The following is a 12500-nucleotide window of genomic DNA, read 5'->3' on the forward strand; positions in this document are numbered from 1 at the left end:
AAGTCACTGTCTATACAAGCTTGCCGACCATGGTTCGATTCCCGGCCGGAGCCAAGCTCTTGTCTTTGTATGATTTTGCCTGGGCTCTGATCCCGAGGTCGTTAAGAGAATCCAGACATTAATGTATCAAAAATATATATGGCTTATTTGAATATGAAAATCACGTCTAAATGTGCAAAATTTATCATTAACTGAATGCAAGTAACAAACTATCAATAAGCTACGATGGTGAAGATGGGTTGATTTCAATTCTAAGTACAAAATACCTGAATTCGACAGGTATAAGTAGAGAAGAATTGTCATTGACTTTTTATCTTTCTTCGTGGCCAAGTGGCTTAGTCACTGTCTATACAAGCTTGCCGACCATGGTTCGATTCCCGGCCCGAGCCAAGCTCTTGTCTTTGTGTGATTTCGCCTGGAACTCTGATCCCGAGGTCATTAAGAGAATCCAGACATTAATGTATCAAAAATATATATGCTTATTTGAATATGAAAAACACGTCTAAATGTGCAAAATTTATCATTAATTGAATGCCAAGTAACAAACTACCAATTAGCTATGATGGTGAAGATGGGTTGATTTCAATTCTAAGTACAAAATACCTGAATTCAACAGGTATAAGTACAGAAGAATTGTCATTGACTTTTATCTTTCTTCGTGGCCAAGTGGCTTAGTCACTGTCTATACAAGCTAGCCGACCAGGGTTCGATTCCCGGCCGGAGCCAAGCTCTTATCTTTGTGTGATTTCGCCCGGGGCTCTGATCCCGAGGTCGTTAAGAGAATCCAGACATTAATGTATCAAAAATATATATGGCTTATTTGAATATGAAAAACACGTCTAAATGTGCAAAATTTATCATTAATTGAATGCTAAGTAACAAACTACCAATTAGCTACGATGGTGAAGATGGGTTGATTTCAATTCTAAGTACAAAATACCTGAATTCAACAGGTATAAGTACAGAAGAATTGTCATTGACTTTTATCTTTCTTCGTGGCCAAGTGGCTTAGTCACTGTCTATACAAGCTTGCCGACCAGGGTTCGATTCCCGGCCGGAGCCAAGCTCTTGTCTTTGTGTGATTTCGCCTGGGGCTCTGATCCCGAGGTCATTAAGGGAATCCAGACATTAATGTATCAAAAATATATATGGCTTATTTGAATATGAAAAACACTTCTAAATGTGCAAAATTTATCAATAATTGAATGCCAAGTAACAAACTACCAATTAGCTACGATGGTGAAGATGGGTTGATTTCAATTCTAAGTACAAAATACCTGAATTCGACTGTATAAGTACAGAAGAATTGTCATTGACTTTTATCTTTCTTCGTGGCCAAGTGGCTTAGTCACTGTCTATACAAGCTTGCCGACCATGGTTCGATTCCCGGCCGGAGCCAAGCTCTTGTCTTTGTATGATTTTGCCTGGGGCTCTGATCCCGAGGTCGTTAAGAGAATCCAGACATTAATGTATCAAAATATATATGGCTTACTTGAATATGAAAATCACGTCTAAATGTGCAAAATTTATCATTAATTGAATGCCAAGTAACAAACTATCAATAAGCTACGATGGTGAAGATGGGTTGATTTCAATTCTAAGTACAAAATACCTGAATTCGACAGGTATAAGTAGAGAAGAATTGTCATTGACTTTTATCTTTCTTCGTGGCCAAGTGGCTTAGTCACTGCCTATACAAGCTTGCCGACCAGGGTTCGATTCCCGGCCGGAGCCAAGCTCTTGTCTTTGTGTGATTTCGCCTGGGGCTCTGATCCCGAGGTCATTAAGAGAATCCAGACATTAATGTATCAAAAATATATATGGCTTATTTGAATATGAAAAACACGTCTAAATGTGCAAAATTTATCATTAATTGAATGCCAAGTAACAAACTACTAATTAGCTACGATGGTGAAGATGGGTTGATTTCAATTCTAAGTACAAAATACCTGAATTCGACAGCTATAAGTACAGAAGAATTGTCATTGACTTTTATCTTTCTTCGTGGCCAAGTGGCTTAGTCACTGTCTATACAAGCTTGCCAACCAGGGTTCGATTCCCTGCCGGAGCCAAGCTCTTGTCTTTGTGTGATTTCGCCTGGGGCTCTGATCCCGAGGTCGTTAAGAATCCAGACATTAAATATCAAAAATATATATGGCTTATTTGAATATGAAAAACACGTCTAAATGTGTAAAATTTATCATTAATTGAATGCCAAGTAACAAACCACCAATTAGCTACGAGGGTGAAGATGGCTTGATTTCAATTCTAAGTACAAAATACCTGAATTCGACAGGTATAAGTACAGAAGAATTGTCATTGACTTTTATCTTTCTTCGTGGCCAAGTGGCTTAGTCACTGTCTATACAAGCTTGCCGACCAGGGTTCGATTCCCGGCCGGAGCCAAGCTCTTGTCTTTGTATGATTTTGCCTGGGGCTCTGATCCCGAGGTCGTTAAGAGAATCCAGACATTAATGTATCAAAAATATATATGGCTTATTTGAATATGAAAATCATGTCTAAATGTGCAAAATTTATCATTAATTGAATGCCAAGTAACAAACTATCAATAAGCTACGATTGTGAAGATGGGTTGATTTCAATTCTAAGTACAAAATACCTGAATTTGACAGGTATAAGTAGAGAAGAATTGTCATTGACTTTTATCTTTCTTCGTGGCCAAGTGGCTTAGTCACTGCCTATACAAGCTTTCCGACCAGGGTTCGATTCCCGGCCGGAGCCAAGCTCTTGTCTTTGTGTGATTTCGCCTGGGGCTCTGATCCCGAGGTCGTTAAGAGAATCCAGACTTTAATGTATCAAAAACATATATGGCTTATTTGAATATGAAAAACATGTCTAAATGTGCAAAATTTATCATTAATTGAATGCCAAGTAACAAACTACCAATTAGCTACAATGGTGAAGATCGGTTGATTTCAATTCTAAGTACAAAATACCTGAATTCAACAGGTATAAGTACAGAAGAATTGTCATTGACTTTTATCTTTCTTCGTGGCCAAGTGGCTTAGTCACTGTCTATACAAGCTTGCCGACCAGGGTTCGATTCCCGGCCGGAGCCAAGCTCTTGTCTTTTTGTGATTTTGCCTGGGGCTCTGATCCCGAGGTCGTTAAGAGAATCCAGACATTAATGTATCAAAAATATATATGGCTTATTTGAATATGAAAAACACGTCTAAATGTGCAAAATTTATCATTAATTTAATGCCAAGTAACAAACTACCAATTAGCTACGATGGTGAAGATGAGTTGATTTCAATTCTAAGTACAAAATACCTGAATTCAACAGGTATAAGTACAGAAGAATTGTCATTGACTTTTATCTTTCTTCGTAGCCAAGTGGCTTAGTCACTGTCTATACAAGCTTGCCGACCAGGGTTCGATTCCCGGCCGGAGCCAAGCTCTTGTCTTTGTGTGATTTCGCCTGGGGCTCTGATCCCGAGGTCGTTAAGAGAATCCAGACATTAATGTATCAAAAATATATATGGCTTATTTGAATATGAAAAACACGTCTAAATGTGCAAAATTTATCATTAATTGAATGCCAAGTAACAAACTACCAATTAGCTACGATGGTGAAGATGGGTTGATTTCAATTCTAAGTACAAAATACCTGAATTCAACAGGTATAAGTAGAGAAGAATTGTCATTGACTTTTATCTTTCTTCGTGGCCAAGTGGCTTAGTCACTGTCTATACAAGCTTGCCGACCAGGGTTCGATTCCCGGCCGGAGCCAAGCTCTTGTCTTTGTATGATTTTGCCTGGGGCTCTGATCCTGAGGTCGTTAAGAGAATCCAGACATTAATGTATTAAAAATATATATGGCTTATTGTATATGAAAAACACGTCTAAATGTGTAAAATTTATCATTAATTGAATGCCAAGTAACAAACTACCAATTAGCTACTATGGTGAAGATGGGTTGATTTAAATTCTAAGTACAAAATACCTGAATTCGACAGGTATAAGTACAGAAGAATTGTCATTGACTTTTATCTTTCTTCGTGGCCAAGTGGCTTAGTCACTGTCTATAAAAGCTTGCCGACCAGGGTTCGATTCCCGGCCGGAGCCAAGCTCTTTCTTTGTGTGATTTCGCCTGGGGCTCTGATCCCGAGGTCGTTAAGAGAATCCTGACGTTAATGTATCAAAATATATATGGCTTATTTGAATATGAAAAACACGTCTAAATGTGCAAAATTTATCATTAATTGAATGCCAAGTAACAAACTACCAATTAGCTACGATGATGAAGATAGGTTGATTTCAATTCTAAGTACAAAATACCTGAATTCGACAGGTATAAGTAGAGAAGAATTGTCATTGACTTTTATCTTTCTTCGTGGCCAAGTGGCTTAGTCACTGTCTATACAAGCTTGCCGACTAGGGTTCGATTCCCGGCCGGAGTCAAGCTCTTGTCTTTGTGTGATTTCGCCTGGGGCTCTGATCCCGAGGTCGTTAAGAGAATCCAGACATTAATGTATCAAAAATATATATGGCTTATTTGAATATGAAAAACACGTCTAAATGTGCAAAATTTATCATTAACTGAATGCCAAGTAACAAACTACCAATTAGCTACGATGGTGAAGATGGGTTGATTTCAATTCTAAGTACAAAATACCTGAATTCGACTGGTATAAGTACAGAAGAATTGTCATTGACTTTTATCTTTCTTCGTGGCCAAGTGGCTTAGTCACTGTCTATACAAGCTTGCGACCATGGTTCGATTCCCGGCCGGAGCCAAGCTCTTGTCTTTGTGTGATTTCGCCTGAGGCTCTGATCCTGAGGTCGTTAAGAGAATCCAGACATTAATGTATCAAAAATATATATGGCTTATTTGAATATGAAAAACACGTCTAAATGTGCAAAATTTATCATTAATAGAAAGCCAAGTAACAAACTACCAATTAGCTACGATGGTGAAGATGGGTTGATTTTATTTCTAAGTACAAAATACCTGAATTCGACAGGTATAAGTAGAGAAGAATTGTCATTGACTTTTATCTTTCTTCATGGCCAAGTGGCTTAGTCACTGTCTATACAAGCTTGCCAACCAGGGTTTGATTCCCGGCCGGAGCCAAGCTCTTGTCTTTGTGTGATTTCGCCTGGGGCTCGGATCCTGAGGTCGTTAAGAGAATCCAGACATTAATGTTATCAAAAATATATATGCTTATTTGAATATGAAAAAACACGTCTAAATGTGTAAAATTTATCATTAATTGAATGCCAAGTAACAAACTACCAATTAGCTAAGATGGTGAAGATGGGTTGATTTCAATTCTAAGTACAAAATACCTGAATTCGACAGGTATAAGTACAGAAGAATTGTCATTGACTTTTATCTTTCTTCGTGGCCAAGTGGCTTAGTCACTGTCTATACAAGCTTGCCGACCATGGTTCGATTCCCGGCCGGAGCCAAGCTCTTGTCTTTGTATGATTTTGCCTGGGGCTCTGATCCCGAGGTCGTTAAGAGAATCCAGACATTAATATATCAGAAATATATTTGGCTTATTTGAATATGAAAATCACGTCTAAATGTGCAAAATTTATCATTAATTGAATGCCAAGTAACAAACTACTAATTAGCTACTATGGTGAAGATGGGTTGATTTCAATTCTAAGTACAAAATACCTGAATTCGACAGGTATAAGTACAGAAGAATTGTCATTGACTTTTATCTTTCTTCGTAGCCAAGTGGCTTAGTCACTGTCTATACAAGCTTGCCGACCAGGGTTCGATTCCAGGCCGGAGTCAAGCTCTTGTCTTTGTGTGATTTCGCCTGGGGCTCTGATCCCGAGGTCGTTAAGAGAATCCAGACATTAATGTATCAAAAATATATAAGGCTTATTTGAATATGAAAATCACGTCTAAATGTGCAAAATTTATCATTAATTGAATGCCAAGTAACAAACTATCAATAAGCCACGATGGTGAAGATGGGTTGATTTCAATTCTAAGTACAAAATACCTGAATTCGACAGGTATAAGTAGAGAAGAATTGTCATTGACTTTTATCTTTCTTCGTGGCCAAGTGGCTTAGTCACTGTCTATACAAGCTTGCCGACCATGGTTCGATTCCCGGCCGGAGCCAAGCTCTTGTCTTTGTATGATTTTGCCTGGGGCTCTGATCCCGAGGTCGTTAAGAAGAATCCAGACATTAATGTATTAAAAATATATATGGCTTATTGTATATGAAAAACACGTCTAAATGTGTAAAATTTATCATTAATTGAATGCCAAGTAACAAACTACCAATTAGCTACTATGGTGAAGATGGGTTGATTTCAATTCTAAGTACAAAATACCTGAATTCGACAGGTATAAGTACAGAAGAATTGTCATTGACTTTATCTTTCTTCGTGGCCAAGTGGCTAGTCACTGTCTATACAAGCTTGCCGACCAGGGTTCGATTCCCGGCCGGAGCCAAGCTCTTTTCTTTGTGTGATTTCACCTGGGGTTCTGATCCCGAGGTCGTTAAGAGAATCCAGACGTTAATGTATCAAAAATATATATGGCTTATTTGAATATGAAAAACATGTCTAAATGTGCAAAATTTATCATTAATTGAATGCCAAGTAACAAACTACCAATTAGCTACGATGATGAAGATGGGTTGATTTCAATTCTAAGTACAAAATACCTGAATTCGACAGGTATAAGTAGAGAAGAATTGTCATTGACTTTTATCTTTCTTCGTGGCCAAGTGGCTTAGTCACTGTCTATACAAGCTTGCCGACTAGGGTTCGATTCCCGGCCGGAGTCAAGCTCTTGTCTTTGTGTGATTTCGCCTGGGGCTCTGATCCCGAGGTCGTTAAGAGAATCCAGACATTAATGTATCAAAAATATATAAGGCTTATTTGAATATGAAAAACACGTCTAAATGTGCAAAATTTATCATTAACTGAATGCCAAGTAACAAACTACCAATTAGCTACGATGGTGAAGATGGGTTGATTTCAATTCTAAGTACAAAATACTTGAATTCGACAGGTATAAGTACAGAAGAATTGTCATTGACTTTTATCTTTCTTCGTGGCCAAGTGGCTTAGTCACTGTCTATACAAGCTTGCCGACCAGGGTTTGATTCACAGCCGGAGCCAAGCTCTTGTCTTTGTGTGATTTCGCCTGAGGCTCTGATCCTGAGGTCGTTAAGAGAATCCAGACATTAATGTATCAAAGATATATATGGCTTATTTGAATATGAAAAACACGTCTAAATGTGCAAAATTTATCATTAATAGAAAGCCAAGTAACAAACTACCAATTAGCTACGATGGGTGAAGATGGGTTGATTTCATTTCTAAGTACAAAATACCTGAATTCGACAAATATAAGTAGAGAAGAATTGTCATTGACTTTTATCTTTCTTCGTGGCCAAGTAGCTTAGTCACTGTCTATACATCCTTGCCAACCAGGGTTTGATTCCCGGCCGGAGCCAAGCTCTTGTCTTTGTGTGATTTCGCCTGGGGCTCTGATACTGAGGTCGTTAAGAGAATCCAGACATTAATGTATTAAAAATATATATGGCTTATTTGAATATGAAAAACACGTCTAAATGTGTAAAATTTATCATTAATTGAATGCCAAGTAACAAACTACCAATTAGCTAAGATGGTGAAGATGGGTTGATTTCAATTCTAAGTACAAAATACCTGAATTCGACAGGTATAAATACAGAAGAATTGTCATTGACTTTTATCTTTCTTCGTGGCCAAAGTGGCTTAGTCACTGTCTATACAAGCTTGCCGACCATGGTTCGATTCCCGGCCGGAGCCAAGCTCTTATCTTTGTATGATTTTGCCTGGGGCTCTGATCCCGAAGTCGTTAAGAGAATCCAGACATTAATGTATCAAAAATATATATGGCTTATTTGAATATGAAAATCACGTCTAAATGTGCAAAATTTATCATTAATTGAATGCCAAGTAACAAACTACTAATTAGCTACTATGGTGAAGATGGGTTGATTTCAATTCTAAGTACAAAATACCTGAATTCGACAGGTATAAGTACAGAAGAATTGTCATTGACTTTTATCTTTCTTCGTAGCCAAGTGGCTTAGTCACTGTCTATACAAGCTTGCCGACCAGGGTTCGATTCCCGGCCGGAGTCAAGCTCTTGTCTTTGTGTGATTTCGCCTGGGGCTCTGATCCCGAGGTCGTTAAGAGAATCCAGACATTAATGTATCAAAAATATATATGGCTTATTTGAATATGAAAAACACGTCTAAATGTGCAAAATTTATCATTAATTGAATGCCAAGTAACAAACTACCAATTAGCTACGATGGTGAAGATGGGTTGATTTCAATTCTAAGTACAAAATACCTGAATTCGACTGGTATAAGTACAGAAGAATTGTCATTGACTTTTATCTTTCTTCGTGGCCAAGTGGCTTAGTCACTGTCCTATACAAGCTTGCCGACCATGGTTCGATTCCCGGCCGGAGCCAAGCTCTTGTCTTTGTATGATTTTGCCTGGGGCTCTGATCCCGAGGTCGTTAAGAGAATCCAGACATTAATGTATCAAAAATATATATGGCTTATTTGAATATGAAAATCACGTCTAAATGTGCAAAATTTATCATTAACTGAATGCCAAGTAACAAACTATCAATAAGCTACGATGGTGAAGATGGGTTGATTTCAATTCTAAGTACAAAATACCTGAATTCGACAGGTATAAGTAGAGAAGAATTGTCATTGACTTTTATCTTTCTTCGTGGCCAAGTGGCTTAGTCACTGTCTATACAAGCTTGCCGACCATGGTTCGATTCCCGGCCGGAGCCAAGCTCTTGTCTTTGTGTGATTTCGCCTGGGGCTCTGATCCTGAGGTCATTAAGAGAATCCAGACATTAATGTATCAAAAATATATATGGCTTATTTGAATATGAAAAACACGTCTAAATGTGCAAAATTTATCATTAATTGAATGCCAAGTAACAAACTACCAATTAGCTATGATGGTGAAGATGGGTTGATTTCAATTCTAAGTACAAAATACCTGAATTCAACAGGTATAAGTACAGAAGAATTGTCATTGACTTTTATCTTTCTTCGTGGCCAAGTGGCTTAGTCACTGCCTATACAAGCTAGCCGACCAGGGTTCGATTCCCGGCCGGAGCCAAGCTCTTATCTTTGTGTGATTTCGCCCGGGGCTCTGATCCCGAGGTCGTTAAGAGAATCCAGACATTAATGTATCAAAAATATATATGGCTTATTTGAATATGAAAAACACGTCTAAATGTGCAAAATTTTCATTAATTGAATGCCAAGTAACAAACTACCAATTAGCTACGATGGTGAAGATGGTTTGATTTCAATTCTAAGTACAAAATACCTGAATTCAACAGGTATAAGTACAGAAGAATTGTCATTGACTTTTATCTTTCTTCGTGGCCAAGTGGCTTAGTCACTGTCTATACAAGCTTGCCGACCAGGGTTCGATTCCCGGCCGGAGCCAAGCTCTTGTCTTTGTGTGATTTCGCCTGGGCTCTGATCCCGAGGTCATTAAGGGAATCCAGACATTAATGTATCAAAAATATATATGGCTTATTTGAATATGAAAAACACTTCTAAATGTGCAAAATTTATCATTAATTGAATGCCAAGTAACAAACTACCAATTAGCTACGATGGTGAAGATGGGTTGATTTCAATTCTAAGTACAAAATACCTGAATTCGACAGCTATAAGTACAGAAGAATTGTCATTGACTTTTATCTTTCTTCGTTGCCAAGTGGCTTAGTCACTATCTATACAAGCTTGCCGACCAGGGTTCGATTCCCGGCCGGAACCAAGCTCTTGTCTTTGTGTGATTTCGCCCGGGGCTCTGATCCCGAGGTCGTTAAGAGAATCCAGACATTAATGTATCAAAAACATATATGGCTTATTTGAATATAAAAAACACGTCTAAATGTGCAAAATTTATCATTAATTGAATGCCAAGTACCATACTACCAATTAGCTACAATGGTGAAGATGGGTTGATTTCAATTCTAAGTACAAAATACCTGAATTCGACAGGTATAAGTACAGAACAATTGTCATTGACTTTTATCTTTCTTCGTGGCCAAGTGGCTTAGTCACTGTCTATACAAGCTTGCCAACCAGGGTTTGATTCCCGGCCGGAGCCAAGCTCTTGTCTTTGTGTGATTTCGCCTGGGGCTCTGATCCCGAGGTCGTTAAGAGAATCCAGACATTAATGTATCAAAAATATATATGGCTTATTTGAATATGAAAAAACACGTCTAAATGTGCAAAATTTATCATTAATTGAATGCCAAGTAACAAACCACCAATTAGCTACGAGGGTGAAGATGGCTTGATTTCAATTCTAAGTACAAAATACCTGAATTCGACAGGTATAAGTACAGAAGAATTGTCATTGACTTTTATCTTTCTTCGTGGCCAAGTAGCTTAGTCACTGTCTATACAAGCTTGCCGACCAGGGTTCGATTCCCGGCCGGAGCCAAGCTCTTGTCTTTGTATGATTTTGCCTGGGCTCTGATCCCGAGGTCGTTAAGAGAATCCAGACATCAATGTATCAAAAATATATATGGCTTATTTGAATATGAAAATCACGTCTAGATGTGCAAAATTTATCATTAATTGAATGCCAAGTAACAAACTATCAATAAGCTACGATGGTGAAGATGGGTTGATTTCAATTCTAAGTACAAAATACCTGAATTTGACAGGTATAAGTACAGAAGAATTGTCATTGACTTTTATATTTCTTCGTGGCCAAGTGGCTTAGTCACTGCCTATACAAGCTTTCCGACCAGGGTTCGATTCCCGGCCGGAGCCAAGCTCTTGTCTTTGTGTGATTTCGCCTGGGGCTCTGATCCCGAGGTCGTTAAGAGAATCCAGACATTAATGTATCAAAAATATATATGGCTTATTTGAATATGAAAAACATGTCTAAATGTGCAAAATTTATCATTAATTGAATGCCAAGTAACAAACTACCAATTAGCTACGATGGTGAAGATGGGTTGATTTCAATTCTAAGTACAAAATACCTGAATTCAACAGGTATAAGTACAGAAGAATTGTCATTGACTTTTATCTTTCTTCGTGGCCAAGTGGCTTAGTCACTGTCTATACAAGCTTGCCGACCAGGGTTCGATTCCCGGCCGGAGCCAAGCTCTTGTCTTTGTGTGATTTCGCCTGGGGCTCTGATCCCGAGGTCGTTAAGAGAATCCAGACATTAATGTATCAAAAATATATATGGCTTATTTGAATATGAAAAACACGTCTAAATGTGCAAAATTTATCATTAATTGAATGCCAAGTAACAAACTACCAATTAGCTACGATGGTGAAGATGGGTTGATTTCAATTCTAAGTACAAAATACCTGAATTCAACAGGTATAAGTACAGAAGAATTGTCATTGACTTTTATCTTTCTTCGTGGCCAAGTGGCTTAGTCACTGTCTATACAAGCTTGCCGACCAGGGTTCGATTCCCGGCCGGAGCCAAGCTCTTGTCTTTGTGTGATTTTGCCTGGGGCTCTGATCCCGAGGTCGTTAAGAGAATCCAGACATTAATGTATCAAAAATATATATGGCTTATTTGAATATGAAAATCACGTCTAAATGTGCAAAATTTATCATTAATTGAATGCCAAGTAACAAACTATCAATAAGCTACGATGGTGAAGATGGGTTGATTTCAATTCTAAGTACAAAATACCTGAATTCGACAGGTATAAGTAGAGAAGAATTGTCATTGACTTTTATCTTTCTTCGTGGCCAAGTGGCTTAGTCACTGTCTATACAAGCTTGCCGACCATGGTTCGATTCCCGGCCGGAGCCAAGCTCTTGTCTTTGTATGATTTTTGCCTGGGGCTCTGATCCCGAGGTCGTTAAGAGAATCCAGACATTAATGTATCAAAAATATATATGGCTTATTTGAATATATATATATATATATATATATATATATATATATATATATATATATATATATATATATATATATATATATATATATATATATAGTTGTGTTATAAATTTTCTTATCAGATCTTCTCAGAGAGAGAGAGAGAGAGAGAGAGAGAGGAGAGAGAGAGAGAGAGAGAGAGAAGGAGCTTTGAGGCAGTTTATTTTGAAATTTAATTTTGCAGTTGCTCTAATTCTGGAAATTATATTTGCCTTACTCAAAAGTCATACAATTTTTTTCCTTTTTTCACATCAAATGAAAATATTCAGAGCCATCCTGCATCTGTGTCGTAGATATTGCCCCTGAAATTCAGTTTTCAACTCACAGTCGAATAATTACAGATCATGACTCACTCTATTATATAAAAAAAGGAGACAGGTACGGTTATCGGATCGGAGACAACGTTCAGTCTAATTACATTCCACAATTACCCAAATTGGCAGGAAAAACCAACTCAATCACTTGTATAATGAGAGAGAGAGAGAGAGAGAGAGAGAGAGAGAGAGAGAGAGAGAGAGAGAGAGAGAGGGAGAGAG

The sequence above is a fragment of the Palaemon carinicauda genome, chromosome 12 (assembly GCF_036898095.1).
Source record: "Palaemon carinicauda isolate YSFRI2023 chromosome 12, ASM3689809v2, whole genome shotgun sequence".
NCBI lineage: Eukaryota > Metazoa > Arthropoda > Malacostraca > Decapoda > Palaemonidae > Palaemon > Palaemon carinicauda.